At 47.1% G+C, this 18,788-nt stretch overlaps 11 non-coding genes across 11 annotated transcripts; all 11 read left to right on the forward strand.

The window, feature by feature from the left end:
• The first annotated feature begins 3,252 nt into the window (after window positions 1–3,252).
• On the forward strand, window positions 3,253–3,324 carry Trnaq-uug (transfer RNA glutamine (anticodon UUG)). Its single transcript has one exon. It is a non-coding gene; the product is annotated as a tRNA-Gln (tRNA).
• A 1,124-nt stretch (window positions 3,325–4,448) lies between these two features.
• Window positions 4,449–4,520, forward strand: Trnae-uuc (transfer RNA glutamic acid (anticodon UUC)). The gene has a single exon. It is a non-coding gene; the product is annotated as a tRNA-Glu (tRNA).
• A 1,124-nt stretch (window positions 4,521–5,644) lies between these two features.
• Window positions 5,645–5,716, forward strand: Trnaq-uug (transfer RNA glutamine (anticodon UUG)). Its single transcript has one exon. It is a non-coding gene; the product is annotated as a tRNA-Gln (tRNA).
• A 1,124-nt stretch (window positions 5,717–6,840) lies between these two features.
• Window positions 6,841–6,912, forward strand: Trnaq-uug (transfer RNA glutamine (anticodon UUG)). Its single transcript has one exon. It is a non-coding gene; the product is annotated as a tRNA-Gln (tRNA).
• A 1,124-nt stretch (window positions 6,913–8,036) lies between these two features.
• Trnaq-uug (transfer RNA glutamine (anticodon UUG)) lies at window positions 8,037–8,108 on the forward strand. The gene has a single exon. It is a non-coding gene; the product is annotated as a tRNA-Gln (tRNA).
• A 2,320-nt stretch (window positions 8,109–10,428) lies between these two features.
• On the forward strand, window positions 10,429–10,500 carry Trnaq-uug (transfer RNA glutamine (anticodon UUG)). Its single transcript has one exon. It is a non-coding gene; the product is annotated as a tRNA-Gln (tRNA).
• A 1,124-nt stretch (window positions 10,501–11,624) lies between these two features.
• Trnaq-uug (transfer RNA glutamine (anticodon UUG)) lies at window positions 11,625–11,696 on the forward strand. The gene has a single exon. It is a non-coding gene; the product is annotated as a tRNA-Gln (tRNA).
• Window positions 11,697–12,820: 1,124 nt separating this feature from the next.
• Trnaq-uug (transfer RNA glutamine (anticodon UUG)) lies at window positions 12,821–12,892 on the forward strand. The gene has a single exon. It is a non-coding gene; the product is annotated as a tRNA-Gln (tRNA).
• A 1,124-nt stretch (window positions 12,893–14,016) lies between these two features.
• On the forward strand, window positions 14,017–14,088 carry Trnaq-uug (transfer RNA glutamine (anticodon UUG)). Its single transcript has one exon. It is a non-coding gene; the product is annotated as a tRNA-Gln (tRNA).
• A 1,124-nt stretch (window positions 14,089–15,212) lies between these two features.
• Window positions 15,213–15,284, forward strand: Trnaq-uug (transfer RNA glutamine (anticodon UUG)). Its single transcript has one exon. It is a non-coding gene; the product is annotated as a tRNA-Gln (tRNA).
• Window positions 15,285–16,408: 1,124 nt separating this feature from the next.
• Trnaq-uug (transfer RNA glutamine (anticodon UUG)) lies at window positions 16,409–16,480 on the forward strand. Its single transcript has one exon. It is a non-coding gene; the product is annotated as a tRNA-Gln (tRNA).
• The last annotated feature ends 2,308 nt before the right edge of the window (window positions 16,481–18,788 follow it).

Consider the following 18,788-nt stretch of genomic DNA (forward strand, 5'->3'; position numbering starts at 1 on the left):
CTTCCTTAGCCATGATCGCGGTCCCTAGTTCAGTGCCATTTCCAGGATTAACGACGGCATTGTAACCCGTGATACGGTCAAGGTTAATATTGGTCACTTCCTGCAGCATAATGAGATCAATATCAGCGGCATAGAGAAAATCTTGAAGGTTTTTTAAGTTGAGTGGACTACTGATCTTATTGATGTTCAATGTCGCAATGCGGTAAGCTTGCAAGGACGTCATGAGAACAGAGGTCTAGGTGACAATATGCCTACTATTGATGTTCATGGCGAACATCATCTAAAAGAAGTCCGCGTCATCAGCCACTGCACCGACGCCGGCGGTAGCCGTTTGTTGCTGGTGGGACACATCTCCTTGAGCTTCTGATGACGGATTCTCTATACCGCGCCGATCCCGTACTAAATCTTCTTCCCGACCACCCTCTTCAACGTCATCTGACCAATCGCACACGAACTTGTCTGCGTTCATATAGCAATCCGAGAGCTTGGAACATTCAGGCATAGAGTTCGGATCCAATGTATCGGCCACCGTAGGGTCCCCTGAGGGTAATCGTCCGTGATCAGTGTCTGATTCGTCCGTCCGAGATTTTTTTGTCGTTTTGCTGGTTGCCGACGACGGTGGGTCAGTCACTTCAGTCAGTTTCTGTCTGACGTGGTTCGCCTTTTCACGCAATATTGGCGCCTTTGCTTCTGCCCCTTGATGTGCTAGCCGGCGTTTCTTCTGAGATTTGGGAGACCGCGGGGGCTGGTGGCCAGCCATCTCGTTCGACTCCATCCGGTCCACGTCGGACTTGTCGTCTCGAACCGGTACGCCCGCCGGAATACTTTCGGTGTCCGGTGGGTGCCCCAGCTGCGAGTGAGTATTGCCCTCCTTCTGGGTGTGTGAAGAAGGAACATTCGGTACATCGTTCGCTTCCATCGGTGTAGCGCCTTCGTGCACTGCGCGCAAACCCTCTAGCGAAACATCTAAACTAGGTTCCGAGGTGACATTAGCCCGGGCAGCGGCGACGTATGATAATGGCAACGTAGACGTCGGGCCGCGCAACTCACGCTCACCGGCCGGTATTTGCGCCACGCGTCGTTGGACACACTGAGCACGGATATGTTCTGTGGACCCACAACCCGCAGAAGTTCTCGGCTGCCCGTCATAAATCACTATGGCTCTGTAGCCACACACAGTGATGTAGGACGGAATGTGCTTTAACATATCTATCTTCACCTGACGGACACCGTTTAGCACCGGGAAAATATGCATAGTCGACCACTTTTCTGCCGTATTCCTGGTGACAGTTCCATATTCCCTCAATTTGGCATTAATATGGTCAGCGGAAATTTCAAAGGGTAATTCAAATATGCGAAAAGTTCTCACTCCGAGACCGGCAAGTGAAATTCTGACTTCACCAACATTGCCGTCAGAATGGTGGAACTTCAACACGCCTCCACAAGATTGAGCGACCTGTTCGCATTTCTCGGGTTTCAACAATTTTAGGTACACCGTACTGCTAACGATAGATAGGTGAATGCCAATCATATCATCAATAGTGATTTTCATGACGTCTCTAATAAATAACTCAACCTCAAAGGATTTGGGTCGTGCATAATGAGGGTCAAAACTCAATTTCAACGTGTCTTTCCGTATAACTTGATACATTATAGTCGAATGCAATTCATCACGCCACAATAAAACAACGTAGCGATGCACACACTCACCAAACAGCACGCGACCGCCACAGGCAAGAGCGAAAACAAACCGCGTCCGACCGCCACGGCCACTGCCGGCTGACATACCCCTAGACCAACAGGCCGCACAAGTAAGCAGATGTTCACCCCGCCACCTACTGAGATCTTGCCGCACTTGCTATTGCAGCATCCAATCTGGACCATATTCTCAAAGAGGTTTCTTACTCCGACACCTACAACATGAGCTATGCTGAGGACCAGTGTAGTTGAAGGCTGATAGAGATGCTTGACTTGTGTTACAGTATGTCGATCGTGTGAAGTGCAAATGTTATCGTGTCACGCACCATCCGCCCACTACGTAGCGTTGTGTGACAGCACGCACTTTTCGACAGTACTCTGTGTCCATAGCTGTTTTCATAGCTAGGCTGCTTCTAGCACAAAGCATCCACTATACGAAAGTGGCTGTTCCGCGATTTAGATTACCTGACCCTTCGACATCACTTCATGTACGAATACTGGCAAGAATTCTAGCTACATTCGAAGTTGCTCCCTCCACTGTCAGCCTACTTGGTTGCTTCATTTGCCACGCAAACACTTCCTGAGGACGCTACATGTAACGTAAGGGCTTCAACTGCGAGAAGACGACCTCAGCTGCTTCTCCCAGCATCTCTCCGTTTTGGGTGCTGCAAGCGCATGCATGTAACAAACGGGCATGCGATGTACTAGATCCTGGGAAACAAATAGAATCGTTGTACGTGTCAGTCTTTAGGTATAGATATAAGTAATCGAAGACGGCTTAAGAGTGCTTCGTAGATTGCTTTCCACAAGACGCACTTGCCAGTATCATTGGCCGGTGGCCCGACATGCAGTTTGTCCTGTTGCATGGCTTACTTTCAGAGACTCGCTAGTTTATCGTAGTGCTTGGTTGTCGCGAAAGTGAAAAGTAGGGCCTGTCCGGCATTTGAACCCGGGACCTCCTGCACCCAAAGCAGGAATCATACCCCTAGACCAAGAGGCCGCACCGGTATTCAGCTGTGCACCCCGCCACTTTCTGAGATCTTGCCGCACTTGCTATTGAAGCATCCAATCTGGACCATATTCTCAAAGAGGTTTCTTAATCGACACCTACAACATGAGCTGTGCTGAGGACCAATGTAGTTGAAGGCTGAAAGAGCTGCTTGAGTTGTGAGACAGTATGTCGATCATTTGAAGTGCAAATGTAATCGTGTCAAGCACCATCCGCCCACTACGTAGCGTTGTGTGACAGCACGTACTTTTCGACAGTACTCTGTGTCCATAGCTGTTTTCATAGCTAGGCTGCTTCCAGCACAAAGCATCCACAATACGAAAGTGGCTGTTCCGCGATTTTGATTACCTGACCCTTCGACATCACTTCATGTGCGAATACTGGCAAGAATTCTCGCTACATTCGAAGTTGTTCCCCCCACTTTCAACCTACTTGGTTGCTCCATTTGCCACGCAAACACTTCCTGAGGACGCTACATGTAATAAATCGCAGCTTACCGGTTTAATGACATGATGCTGCTCAGATTATTTCCGCTAGAGGCACCCGGTTCCATGGTGTAATGGTTAGCACTCTGGACTTTGAGTCCAGCGATCCGAGTTCGAGTCTCGGTGGAACCTGACTCAGTGTTTTGCGATCGTTTCTAGAAACGTGTACGAGCTTGCAGTTGGAATTGTATATGCAAAATTTTAGCTAGGATCATGTAATGCAAATTGTTAATAGCAGTCCACAAGTGAATGGGGAACGCTCCAGATGCTTATGCTTTTGCTACTAGGATTAATAACGGAACGGAAGGGGTTCAACTGCGAGAAGACGACCTCAGCTGCTTCTCCCAGCATCTCTCCGTTTTGGGTGCTGCATGCGCATGCATTTAACAAACGTGCATGCGATGTACTAGTTCCTGGGAAACGAATAGAATCGTTGTACGTGTCAGTCTTTAGGTATAGATATAAGTAATCGAAGACGGCTTAATCCAGCTTCGTAGATTGCTTTCCACAAGACGCACTTGCCAGTATCATTGGCCGGTGGCCCGACATGCAGTTTGTCCTGTTGCATGGCTTACTTTCAGAGACTCGCTAGTTTATCGTAGTGCTTGGTTGTCGCGAAAGTGAAAAGTAGGGCCTGTCCGGGATTTGAACCCGAGACCTCCTGCACCCAAAGCAGGAATCATACCCAAAGACCAACAGGCCGCAAAAGTAAGCAGCTGTGCACCCCGCCACCTACTGAGATCTTGCCGCACTTGCTATTGAAGCATCCAATCTGGACCATATTCTCAAAGAGGTTTGTTAATCGACACCTACAACATGAGCTGTGCTGAGGACCAATGTAGTTGAAGGCTGAAAGAGCTGCTTGAGTTGTGAGACAGTACGTCGATCATTTGAAGTGCAAATGTAATCGTGTCAAGCACCATCCGCCCACTACGTAGCGTTGTGTGACAGCACGTACTTTTCGACAGTACTCTGTGTCCATAGCTGTTTTCATAGCTAGGCTGCTTCCAGCACAAAGCATCCACCATACGTAAGTGGCTGTTCCGCGATTTTGATTACCTGACCCTTCGACATCACTTCATGTACGAATACTGGCAAGACTTCTCGCTACATTCGAAGTTGTTCCCCCCACTTTCAACCTACTTGGTTGCTTCATTTGCCACGCAAACACTTCCTGAGGACGCTACATGTAATAAATCGCAGCTTACCGGTTTAATGACATGATGCTGCTCAGATTATTTCCGCTAGAGGCACCCGGTTCCATGGTGTAATGGTTAGCACTTTGGACTTTCAATCCAGTGATCCGAGTTCGAGTCTCGGTGGAACCTGATTCAGTGTTTTGCGATCGTTTCTAGAAACGTGTACGAGCTGGCAGTTGGAATTGTATATGCAAAATTTTAGCTAGGATCATGTAATGCAAATTGTTAATAGCAGTCCACACGTGAATGGGGAACGCTCCAAATGCTTATGCTTTTGCTACTAGGATTAATAACGGAACGGAAGGGGTTCAACTGCGAGAAGACGACCTCAGCTGCTTCTCCCAGCATCTCTCCGTTTTGGGTGCTGCATGCGCATGCATTTAACAAACGTGCATGCGATGTACGAGTTCCTGGGAAACGAATAGAATCGTTGTACGTGTCAGTCTTTAGGTATAGATATAAGTAATCGAAGACGGCTTAATCCTGCTTCGTAGATTGCTTTCCACAAGACGCACTTGCCAGTATCATTGGCCGGTGGCCCGACATGCAGTTTGTCCTGTTGCATGGCTTACTTTCAGAGACTCGCTAGTTTATCGTAGTGCTTGGTTGTCGCGAAAGTGAAAAGTAGGGCCTGTCCGGGATTTGACCACGAGACCTCCTGCACCCAAAACAGGAATCATACCCAAAGACCAACAGGCCGCACAATTAAACAGCTGTGTGCCCCGCCACTTACTGAGATCTTGCCGCACTTGCTATTGAAGCATCCAATCTGGACCATATTCTCAAAGAGGTTTCTTAATCGACACCTACAACATGAGCTGTGCTGAGGACCAATGTAGTTGAAGGCTGAAAGAGCTGCTTGAGTTGTGAGACAGTATGTCGATCATTTGAAGTGCAAATGTAATCGTGTCAAGCACCATCCGCCCACTACGTAGCGTTGTGTGACAGCACGTACTTTTCGACAGTACTCTGTGTCCATAGCTGTTTTCATAGCTAGGCTGCTTCCAGCACAAAGCATCCACCATACGTAAGTGGCTGTTCCGCAATTTTGATTACCTGACCCTTCGACATCACTTCATGTACGAATACTGGCAAGAATTCTCGCTACATTCGAAGTTGTTCCCCCCACTTTCAACCTACTTGGTTGCTTCATTTGCCACGCAAACACTTCCTGAGGACGCTACATGTAATAAATCGCAGCTTACCGGTTTAATGACATGATGCTGCTCAGATTATTTCCGCTAGAGGCACCCGGTTCCATGGTGTAATCGTTAGCACTCTGGACTTTGAATCCAGCGATCCGAGTTCGAGTCTCGGTGGAACCTGATTCAGTGTTTTGCGATCGTTTCTAGAAACGTGTACGAGCTGGCAGTTGGAATTGTATATGCAAAATTTTAGCTAGGATCAAGTAATGGAATTTATTAATAGCAGTCCACACGTGAATGGGGAACTCTCGAAAAGCTTGTGCTTTTGCTACTAGGATTAATAACGGAACGGAAGGGGATCAACTGCGAGAAGACGACCTCAGCTGCTTCTCCCAGCATCTCTCCGTTTTGGGTGCTGCATGCGCATGCATTTAACAAACGTGCATGCGATGTACTAGTTCCTGGGAAACGAATAGAATCGTTGTGCGTGTCAGTCTTTAGGTATAGATATAAGTAATCGGAGACGGCTTAATCCAGCTTCGTAGATTGCTTTCCACAAGACGCACTTGCCAGTATCATTGGCCGGTGGCCCGACATGCAGTTTGTCCTGTTGCATGGCTTACTTTCAGAGACTCGCTAGTTTATCGTAGTGCTTGGTTGTCGCGCAAGTGAAAAGTAGGGCCTGTCCGGGATTTGAACCCGGGACCTTCTGCACCCAAAGAAGGAATCATACCCAAAGACCAACAGGCCGCACAATTAAGCAGCTTTGTGCCCCGCCACTTACTGAGATCTTGCCGCACTTGCTATTGAAGCATCCAATCTGGACCATATTCTCAAAGAGGTTTCTTAATCGACACCTACAACATGAGCTGTGCTGAGGACCAATGTAGTTGAAGGCTGAAAGAGCTGCTTGAGTTGTGAGACAGTATGTCGATCATTTGAAGTGCAAATGTAATCGTGTCAAGCACCATCCGCCCACTACGTAGCGTTGTGTGACAGCACGTACTTTTCGACAGTACTCTGTGTCCATAGCTGTTTTCATAGCTAGGCTGCTTCCAGCACAAAGCATCCACAATACGAAAGTGGCTGTTCCGCGATTTTGATTACCTGACCCTTCGACATCACTTCATGTGCGAATACTGGCAAGAATTCTCGCTACATTCGAAGTTGTTCCCCCCACTTTCAACCTACTTGGTTGCTCCATTTGCCACGCAAACACTTCCTGAGGACGCTACATGTAATAAATCGCAGCTTACCGGTTTAATGACATGATGCTGCTCAGATTATTTCCGCTAGAGGCACCCGGTTCCATGGTGTAATGGTTAGCACTCTGGACTTTGAGTCCAGCGATCCGAGTTCGAGTCTCGGTGGAACCTGACTCAGTGTTTTGCGATCGTTTCTAGAAACGTGTACGAGCTTGCAGTTGGAATTGTATATGCAAAATTTTAGCTAGGATCATGTAATGCAAATTGTTAATAGCAGTCCACAAGTGAACGGGGAACGCTCCAAATGCTTATGCTTTTGCTACTAGGATTAATAACGGAACGGAAGGGGTTCAACTGCGAGAAGACGACCTCAGCTGCTTCTCCCAGCATCTCTCCGTTTTGGGTGCTGCATGCGCATGCATTTAACAAACGTGCATGCGATGTACGAGTTCCTGGGAAACGAATAGAATCGTTGTACGTGTCAGTCTTTAGGTATAGATATAAGTAATCGAAGACGGGTTAATCCTGCTTCGTAGATTGCTTTCCACAAGACGCACTTTCCAGTATCATTGGCCGGTGGCCCGACATGCAGTTTGTCCTGTTGCATGGCTTACTTTCAGAGACTCGCTAGTTTATCGTAGTGCTTGGTTGTCGCGAAAGTGAAAAGTAGGGCCTGTCCGGGATTTGACCACGAGACCTCCTGCACCCAAAGCAAGAATCATACCCAGAGACCAACAGGCCGCACAATTAAGCAGCTGTGTGCCCCGCCACTTACTGAGATCTTGCCGCACTTGCTATTGAAGCATCCAATCTGGACCATATTCTCAAAGAGGTTTCTTAATCGACACCTACAACATGAGCTGTGCTGAGGACCAATGTAGTTGAAGGCTGAAAGAGCTGCTTGAGTTGTGAGACAGTATGTCGATCATTTGAAGTGCAAATGTAATCGTGTCAAGCACCATCCGCCCACTACGTAGCGTTGTGTGTCAGCACGTACTTTTCGACAGTACTCTGTGTCCATAGCTGTTTTCATAGCTAGGCTGCTTCCAGCACAAAGCATCCACCATACGTAAGTGGCTGTTCCGCAATTTTGATTACCTGACCCTTCGACATCACTTCATGTACGAATACTGGCAAGAATTCTCGCTACATTCGAAGTTGTTCCCCCCACTTTCAACCTACTTGGTTGCTTCATTTGCCACGCAAACACTTCCTGAGGACGCTACATGTAATAAATCGCAGCTTACCGGTTTAATGACATGATGCTGCTCAGATTATTTCCGCTAGAGGCACCCGGTTCCATGGTGTAATCGTTAGCACTCTGGACTTTGAATCCAGCGATCCGAGTTCGAGTCTCGGTGGAACCTGATTCAGTGTTTTGCGATCGTTTCTAGAAACGTGTACGAGCTGGCAGTTGGAATTGTATATGCAAAATTTTAGCTAGGATCAAGTAATGGAATTTATTAATAGCAGTCCACACGTGAATGGGGAACTCTCGAAAAGCTTGTGCTTTTGCTACTAGGATTAATAACGGAACGGAAGGGGATCAACTGCGAGAAGACGACCTCAGCTGCTTCTCCCAGCATCTCTCCGTTTTGGGTGCTGCATGCGCATGCATTTAACAAACGTGCATGCGATGTACTAGTTCCTGGGAAACGAATAGAATCGTTGTGCGTGTCAGTCTTTAGGTATAGATATAAGTAATCGGAGACGGCTTAATCCAGCTTCGTAGATTGCTTTCCACAAGACGCACTTGCCAGTATCATTGGCCGGTGGCCCGACATGCAGTTTGTCCAGTTGCATGGCTTACTTTCAGAGACTCGCTAGTTTATCGTAGTGCTTGGTTGTCGTGAAAGTGAAAAGTAGGGCCTGTCCGGGATTTGAACCCGGGACCTTCTGCACCCAAAGAAGGAATCATACCCAAAGACCAACAGGCCGCACAATTAAGCAGCTTTGTGCCCCGCCACTTACTGAGATCTTGCCGCACTTGCTATTGAAGCATCCAATCTGGACCATATTCTCAAAGAGGTTTCTTAATCGACACCTACAACATGAGCTGTGCTGAGGACCAATGTAGTTGAAGGCTGAAAGAGCTGCTTGAGTTGTGAGACAGTATGTCGATCATTTGAAGTGCAAATGTAATCGTGTCAAGCACCATCCGCCCACTACGTAGCGTTGTGTGACAGCACGTACTTTTCGACAGTACTCTGTGTCCATAGCTGTTTTCATAGCTAGGCTGCTTCCAGCACAAAGCATCCACAATACGAAAGTGGCTGTTCCGCGATTTTGATTACCTGACCCTTCGACATCACTTCATGTGCGAATACTGGCAAGAATTCTCGCTACATTCGAAGTTGTTCCCCCCACTTTCAACCTACTTGGTTGCTCCATTTGCCACGCAAACACTTCCTGAGGACGCTACATGTAATAAATCGCAGCTTACCGGTTTAATGACATGATGCTGCTCAGATTATTTCCGCTAGAGGCACCCGGTTCCATGGTGTAATGGTTAGCACTCTGGACTTTGAGTCCAGCGATCCGTGTTCGAGTCTCGGTGGAACCTGACTCAGTGTTTTGCGATCGTTTCTAGAAACGTGTACGAGCTTGCAGTTGGAATTGTATATGCAAAATTTTAGCTAGGATCATGTAATGCAAATTGTTAATAGCAGTCCACAAGTGAATGGGGAACGCTCCAGATGCTTATGCTTTTGCTACTAGGATTAATAACGGAACGGAAGGGGTTCAACTGCGAGAAGACGACCTCAGCTGCTTCTCCCAGTATCTCTCCGCTTTGGGTGCTGCATGCGCATGCATTTAACAAACGTGCATGCGATGTACTAGTTCCTGGGAAACGAATAGAATCGTTGTACGTGTCAGTCTTTAGGTATAGATATAAGTAATCGAAGACGGCTTAATCCAGCTTCGTAGATTGCTTTCCACAAGACGCACTTGCCAGTATCATTGGCCGGTGGCCCGACATGCAGTTTGTCCTGTTGCATGGCTTACTTTCAGAGACTCGCTAGTTTATCGTAGTGCTTGGTTGTCGCGAAAGTGAAAAGTAGGGCCTGTCCGGGATTTGAACCCGAGACCTCCTGCACCCAAAGCAGGAATCATACCCAAAGACCAACAGGCCGCAAAAGTAAGCAGCTGTGCACCCCGCCACCTACTGAGATCTTTCCGCACTTGCTATTGAAGCATCCAATCTGGACCATATTCTCAAAGAGGTTTCTTAATCGACACCTACAACATGAGCTGTGCTGAGGACCAATGTAGTTGAAGGCTGAAAGAGCTGCTTGAGTTGTGAGACAGTATGTCGATCATTTGAAGTGCAAATGTAATCGTGTCAAGCACCATCCGCCCACTACGTAGCGTTGTGTGACAGCACGTACTTTTCGACAGTACTCTGTGTCCATAGCTGTTTTCATAGCTAGGCTGCTTCCAGCACAAAGCATCCACCATACGTAAGTGGCTGTTCCGCAATTTTGATTACCTGACCCTTCGACATCACTTCATGTACGAATACTGGCAAGAATTCTCGCTACATTCGAAGTTGTTCCCCCCACTTTCAACCTACTTGGTTGCTTCATTTGCCACGCAAACACTTCCTGAGGACGCTACATGTAATAAATCGCAGCTTACCGGTTTAATGACATGATGCTGCTCAGATTATTTCTGCTAGAGGCACCCGGTTCCATGGTGTAATGGTTAGCACTTTGGAATTTGAATCCAGTGATCCGAGTTCGAGTCTCGGTGGAACCTGATTCAGTGTTTTGCGATCGTTTCTAGAAACGTGTACGAGCTGGCTGTTGGAATTGTATATGCAAAAGTTTAGCTAGGATCATGTAATGCAAATTGTTAATAGCAGTCCACATGTGAATGGGGAACGCTCCAAATGCTTATGCTTTTGCTACTAGGATTAATAACGGAACGTAAGGGGTTCAACTGCGAGAAGACGACCTCAGCTGCTTCTCCCAGCATCTCTCCGTTTTGGGTGCTGCATGCGCATGCATTTAACAAACGTGCATGCGATGTACTAGTTCCTGGGAAACGAATAGAATCGTTGTACGTGTCAGTCTTTAGGTATAGATATAAGTAATCGAAGACGGCTTAATCCTGCTTCGTAGATTGCTTTCCACAAGACGCACTTGCCAGTATCATTGGCCGGTGGCCCGACATGCAGTTTGTCCTGTTGCATGGCTTACTTTCAGAGACTCGCTAGTTTATCGTAGTGCTTGGTTGTCGCGAAAGTGAAAAGTAGGGCCTGTCCGGGATTTGACCACGAGACCTCCTGCACCCAAAGCAGGAATCATACCCAAAGACCAACAGGCCGCACAATTAAGCAGCTGTGTGCCCCGCCACTTACTGAGATCTTGCCGCACTTGCTATTGAAGCATCCAATCTGGACCATATTCTCAAAGAGGTTTCTTAATCGACACCTACAACATGAGCTGTGCTGAGGACCAATGTAGTTGAAGGCTGAAAGAGCTGCTTGAGTTGTGAGACAGTATGTCGATCATTTGAAGTGCAAATGTAATCGTGTCAAGCACCATCCGCCCACTACGTAGCGTTGTGTGACAGCACGTACTTTTCGACAGTACTCTGTGTCCATAGCTGTTTTCATAGCTAGGCTGCTTCCAGCACAAAGCATCCACCATACGTAAGTGGCTGTTCCGCAATTTTGATTACCTGACCCTTCGACATCACTTCATGTACGAATACTGGCAAGAATTCTCGCTACATTCGAAGTTGTTCCCCCCACTTTCAACCTACTTGGTTGCTTCATTTGCCACGCAAACACTTCCTGAGGACGCTACATGTAATAAATCGCAGCTTACCGGTTTAATGCCATGATGCTGCTCAGATTATTTCCGCTAGAGGCACGCGGTTCCATGGTGTAATGGTTAGCACTCTGGACTTTGAGTCCAGCGATCCGAGTTCGAGTCTCGTTGGAACCTGATTCAGTGTTTTGCGATCGTTTCTAGAAACGTGTACGAGCTGGCAGTTGGAATTGTATATGCAAAATTTTAGCTAGGATCAAGTAATGGAAATTGTTAATAGCAGTCCACACGTGAATGGGGAACGCTCGAAAAGCTTGTGCTTTTGCTACTAGGATTAATAACGGAACGGAAGGGGTTCAACTGCGAGAAGACGACCTCAGCTGCTTCTCCCAGCATCTCTCCGTTTTGGGTGCTGCATGCGCATGCATTTAACAAACGTGCATGCGATGTACTAGATCCTGGGAAACGAATAGAATCGTTGTACGTGTCAGTCTTTAGGTATAGATATAAGTAATCGGAGACGGCTTAATCCTGCTTCGTAGATTGCTTTCCACAAGACGCACTTGCCAGTATCATTGGCCGGTGGCCCGACATGCAGTTTGTCCTGTTGCATAGCTTACTTTCAGAGACTCGCTAGTTTATCGTAGTGCTTGGTTGTCGTGAAAGTGAAAAGTAGGGCCTGTCCGGGATTTGAACCCGGGACCTTCTGCACAAAAAGCAGGAATCATACCCAAAGACCAACAGGCCGCACAATTAAGCAGCTGTGTGCCCCGCCACTTACTGAGATCTTGCCGCACTTGCTACTGAAGCATCCAATCTGGACCATATTCTCAAAGAGGTTTCTTAATCGACACCTACAACATGAGCTGTGCTGAGGACCAATGTAGTTGAAGGCTGAAAGAGCTGCTTGAGTTGTGAGACAGTATGTCGATCATTTGAAGTGCAAATGTAATCGTGTCAAGCACCATCCGCCCACTACGTAGCGTTGTGTGACAGCACGTACGTTTCGACAGTACTCTGTGTCCATAGCTGTTTTCATAGCTAGGCTGCTTCCAGCACAAAGCATCCACCATACGTAAGTGGCTGTTCCGCAATTTTGATTACCTGACCCTTCGACATCACTTTATGTACGAATACTGGCAAGAATTCTCGCTACATTCGAAGTTGTTCCCCCCACTTTCAACCTACTTGGTTGCTTCATTTGCCACGCAAACACTTCCTGAGGACGCTACATGTAATAAATCGCAGCTTACCGGTTTAATGACATGATGCTGCTCAGATTATTTCTGTTAGAGGCACCCGGTTCCATGGTGTAATGGTTAGCACTCTGGACTTTGAATCCAGCGATCCGAGTTCGAGTTTTGGTGGAACCTGATTCAGTGTTTTGCGATCGTTTCTAGAAACGTGTACGAGCTGGCAGTTGGAATTGTATATGCAAAATTTTAGCTAGGATCAAGTAATGGAAATTGTTAATAGCAGTCCACACGTGAATGGGGAACGCTCGAAAAGCTTGTGCTTTTGCTACTAGGATTAATAACGGAACGGAAGGGGTTCAACTGCGAGAAGACGACCTCAGCTGCTTCTCCCAGCATCTCTCCGTTTTGGGTGCTGCATGCGCATGCATTTAACAAACGTGCATGCGATGTACTAGTTCCTGGGAAACGAATAGAATCGTTGTACGTGTCAGTCTTTAGGTATAGATATAAGTAATCGGAGACGGCTTAATCCAGCTTCGTAGATTGCTTTCCACAAGACGCACTTGCCAGTATCATTGGCCGGTGGCCCGACATGCAGTTTTTCCTGTTGCATGGCTTACTTTCAGAGACTCGCTAGTTTATCGTAGTGCTTGGTTGTCGTGAAAGTGAAAAGTAGTGCCTGTCCGGGATTTGAACCGGGGACCTTCTGCACCCAAAGCAGGAAACATACCCCTAGACCAACAGGCCGCAAAAGTAAGCAGCTGTGTGTCCCGCCACTTACTGAGATGTTGCCGCACTTGCTATTGAAGCATCCAATCTGGACCATATTCTCAAAGAGGTTTCTTAATCGACACCTACAACATGAGCTGTGCTGAGGACCAATGTAGTTGAAGGCTGAAAGAGCTGCTTGAGTTGTGAGACAGTATGTCGATCATTTGAAGTGCAAATGTTATCGTGTCAAGCACCATCCGCCCACTACGTAGCGTTGTGTGACAGCACGTACTTTTCGACAGTACTCTGTGTCCATAGCTGGTTTCATAGCTAGGCTGCTTCCAGCACAAAGCATCCACCATACGTAAGTGGCTGTTCCGCAATTTTGATTACCTGACCCTTCGACATCACTTCATGTACGAATACTGGCAAGAATTCTCGCTACATTCGAAGTTGTTCCCCCCACTTTCAACCTACTTGGTTGCTTCATTTGCCACGCAAACACTTCCTGAGGACGCTACATGTAATAAATCGCAGCTTACCGGTTTAATGACATGATGCTGCTCAGATTATTTCTGCTAGAGGCACCCGGTTCCATGGTGTAATGGTTAGCACTTTGGAATTTGAATCCAGTGATCCGAGTTCGAGTCTCGGTGGAACCTGATTCAGTGTTTTGCGATCGTTTCTAGAAACGTGTACGAGCTGGCAGTTGGAATTGTATATGCAAAATTTTAGCTAGGATCAAGTAATGGAAATTGTTAATAGCAGTCCACACGTGAATGGGGAACTCTCGAAAAGCTTGTGCTTTCGCTACTAGGATTAATAACGGAACGGAAGGGGTTCAACTGCGAGAAGACGACCTCAGCTGCTTCTCCCAGCATCTCTCCGTTTTGGGTGCTGCATGCGCATGCATTTAACAAACGTGCATGCGATGTACTAGTTCCTGGGAAACGAATAGAATCGTTGTACGTGTCAGTCTTTAGGTATAGATATAAGTAATCGGAGACGGCTTAATCCAGCTTCGTAGATTGCTTTCCACAAGACGCACTTGCCAGTATCATTGGCCGGTGGCCCGACATGCAGTTTTTCCTGTTGCATGGCTTACTTTCAGAGACTCGCTAGTTTATCGTAGTGCTTGGTTGTCGCGCAAGTGAAAAGTAGGGCTTGTCCGGGATTTGAACCCGGGACCTTCTGCACCCAAAGAAGGAATCATACCCAAAGACCAACAGGCCGCACAATTAAGCAGCTTTGTGCCCCGCCACTTACTGAGATCTTGCCGCACTTGCTATTGAAGCATCCAATCTGGACCATATTCTCAAAGAGGTTTCTTAATCGACACCTACAACATGAGCTGTGCTGAGGACCAATGTAGTTGAAGGCTGAAAGAGCTGCTTGAGTTGTGAGACAGTATGTCGATCATTTGAAGTGCAAATGTAATCGTGTCAAGCACCATCCGCCCACTACGTAGCGTTGTGTGACAGCACGTACTTTTCGACAGTACTCTGTGTCCATAGCTGTTTTCATAGCTAGGCTGCTTCCAGCACAAAGCATCCACAATACGAAAGTGGCTGTTCCGCGATTTTGATTACCTGACCCTTCGACATCACTTCATGTGCGAATACTGGCAAGAATTCTCGCTACATTCGAAGTTGTTCCCCCCACTTTCAACCTACTTGGTTGCTCCATTTGCCACGCAAACACTTCCTGAGGACGCTACATGTAATAAATCGCAGCTTACCGGTTTAATGACATGATGCTGCTCAGATTATTTCCGCTAGAGGCACCCGGTTCCATGGTGTAATGGTTAGCACTCTGGACTTTGAGTCCAGCGATCCGAGTTCGAGTCTCGGTGGAACCTGACTCAGTGTTTTGCGATCGTTTCTAGAAACGTGTACGAGCTTGCAGTTGGAATTGTATATGCAAAATTTTAGCTAGGATCATGTAATGCAAATTGTTAATAGCAGTCCACAAGTGAATGGGGAACGCTCCAGATGCTTATGCTTTTGCTACTAGGATTAATAACGGAACGGAAGGGGTTCAACTGCGAGAAGACGACCTCAGCTGCTTCTCCCAGCATCTCTCCGTTTTGGGTGCTGCATGCGCATGCATTTAACAAACGTGCATGCGATGTACTAGTTCCTGGGAAACGAATAGAATCGTTGTACGTGTCAGTCTTTAGGTATAGATATAAGTAATCGAAGACGGCTTAATCCAGCTTCGTAGATTGCTTTCCACAAGACGCACTTGCCAGTATCATTGGCCGGTGGCCCGACATGCAGTTTGTCCTGTTGCATGGCTTACTTTCAGAGACTCGCTAGTTTATCTTAGTGCTTGGTTGTCGCGAAAGTGAAAAGTAGGGCCTGTCCGGGATTTGAACCCGAGACCTCCTGCACCCAAAGCAGGAATCATACCCAAAGACCAACAGGCCGCAAAAGTAAGCAGCTGTGCACCCCGCCACCTACTGAGATCTTGCCGCACTTGCTATTGAAGCATCCAATCTGGACCATATTCTCAAAGAGGTTTGTTAATCGACACCTACAACATGAGCTGTGCTGAGGACCAATGTAGTTGAAGGCTGAAAGAGCTGCTTGAGTTGTGAGACAGTACGTCGATCATTTGAAGTGCAAATGTAATCGTGTCAAGCACCATCCGCCCACTACGTAGCGTTGTGTGACAGCACGTACTTTTCGACAGTACTCTGTGTCCATAGCTGTTTTCATAGCTAGGCTGCTTCCAGCACAAAGCATCCACCATACGTAAGTGGCTGTTCCGCGATTTTGATTACCTGACCCTTCGACATCACTTCATGTACGAATACTGGCAAGACTTCTCGCTACATTCGAAGTTGTTCCCCCCACTTTCAACCTACTTGGTTGCTTCATTTGCCACGCAAACACTTCCTGAGGACGCTACATGTAATAAATCGCAGCTTACCGGTTTAATGACATGATGCTGCTCAGATTATTTCCGCTAGAGGCACCCGGTTCCATGGTGTAATCGTTAGCACTCTGGACTTTGAATCCAGCGATCCGAGTTCGAGTCTCGGTGGAACCTGATTCAGTGTTTTGCGATCGTTTCTAGAAACGTGTACGAGCTGGCAGTTGGAATTGTATATGCAAAATTTTAGCTAGGATCAAGTAATGGAATTTATTAATAGCAGTCCACACGTGAATGGGGAACTCTCGAAAAGCTTGTGCTTTTGCTACTAGGATTAATAACGGAACGGAAGGGGATCAACTGCGAGAAGACGACCTCAGCTGCTTCTCCCAGCATCTCTCCGTTTTGGGTGCTGCATGCGCATGCATTTAACAAACGTGCATGCGATGTACTAGTTCCTGGGAAACGAATAGAATCGTTGTGCGTGTCAGTCTTTAGGTATAGATATAAGTAATCGGAGACGGCTTAATCCAGCTTCGTAGATTGCTTTCCACAAGACGCACTTGCCAGTATCATTGGCCGGTGGCCCGACATGCAGTTTGTCCAGTTGCATGGCTTACTTTCAGAGACTCGCTAGTTTATCGTAGTGCTTGGTTGTCGTGAAAGTGAAAAGTAGGGCCTGTCCGGGATTTGAACCCGGGACCTTCTGCACCCAAAGAAGGAATCATACCCAAAGACCAACAGGCCGCACAATTAAGCAGCTTTGTGCCCCGCCACTTACTGAGATCTTGCCGCACTTGCTATTGAAGCATCCAATCTGGACCATATTCTCAAAGAGGTTTCTTAATCGACACCTACAACATGAGCTGTGCTGAGGACCAATGTAGTTGAAGGCTGAAAGAGCTGCTTGAGTTGTGAGACAGTATGTCGATCATTTGAAGTGCAAATGTAATCGTGTCAAGCACCATCCGCCCACTACGTAGCGTTGTGTGACAGCACGTACTTTTCGACAGTACTCTGTGTCCATAGCTGTTTTCATAGCTAGGCTGCTTCCAGCACAAAGCATCCACAATACGAAAGTGGCTGTTCCGCGATTTTGATTACCTGACCCTTCGACATCACTTCATGTGCGAATACTGGCAAGAATTCTCGCTACATTCGAAGTTGTTCCCCCCACTTTCAACCTACTTGGTTGCTCCATTTGCCACGCAAACACTTCCTGAGGACGCTACATGTAATAAATCGCAGCTTACCGGTTTAATGACATGATGCTGCTCAGATTATTTCCGCTAGAGGCACCCGGTTCCATGGTGTAATGGTTAGCACTCTGGACTTTGAGTCCAGCGATCCGTGTTCGAGTCTCGGTGGAACCTGACTCAGTGTTTTGCGATCGTTTCTAGAAACGTGTACGAGCTTGCAGTTGGAATTGTATATGCAAAATTTTAGCTAGGATCATGTAATGCAAATTGTTAATAGCAGTCCACAAGTGAATGGGGAACGCTCCAGATGCTTATGCTTTTGCTACTAGGATTAATAACGGAACGGAAGGGGTTCAACTGCGAGAAGACGACCTCAGCTGCTTCTCCCAGTATCTCTCCGTTTTGGGTGCTGCATGCGCATGCATTTAACAAACGTGCATGCGATGTACTAGTTCCTGGGAAACGAATAGAATCGTTGTACGTGTCAGTCTTTAGGTATAGATATAAGTAATCGAAGACGGCTTAATCCAGCTTCGTAGATTGCTTTCCACAAGACGCACTTGCCAGTATCATTGGCCGGTGGCCCGACATGCAGTTTGTCCTGTTGCATGGCTTACTTTCAGAGACTCGCTAGTTTATCGTAGTGCTTGGTTGTCGCGAAAGTGAAAAGTAGGGCCTGTCCGGGATTTGAACCCGAGACCTCCTGCACCCAAAGCAGGAATCATACCCAAAGACCAACAGGCCGCAAAAGTAAGCAGCTGTGCACCCCGCCACCTACTGAGATCTTTCCGCACTTGCTATTGAAGCATCCAATCTGGACCATATTCTCAAAGAGGTTTCTTAATCGACACCTACAACATGAGCTGTGCTGAGGACCAATGTAGTTGAAGGCTGAAAGAGCTGCTTGAGTTGTGAGACAGTATGTCGATCATTTGAAGTGCAAATGTAATCGTGTCAAGCACCATCCGCCCACTACGTAGCGTTGTGTGACAGCACGTACTTTTCGACAGTACTCTGTGTCCATAGCTGTTTTCATAGCTAGGCTGCTTCCAGCACAAAGCATCCACCATACGTAAGTGGCTGTTCCGCAATTTTGATTACCTGACCCTTCGACATCACTTCATGTACGAATACTGGCAAGAATTCTCGCTACATTCGAAGTTGTTCCCCCCACTTTCAACCTACTTGGTTGCTTCATTTGCCACGCAAACACTTCCTGAGGACGCTACATGTAATAAATCGCAGCTTACCGGTTTAATGACATGATGCTGCTCAGATTATTTCTG

The sequence above is a fragment of the Schistocerca gregaria genome, chromosome 3 (assembly GCF_023897955.1).
Source record: "Schistocerca gregaria isolate iqSchGreg1 chromosome 3, iqSchGreg1.2, whole genome shotgun sequence".
Lineage (NCBI taxonomy): Eukaryota > Metazoa > Arthropoda > Insecta > Orthoptera > Acrididae > Schistocerca > Schistocerca gregaria.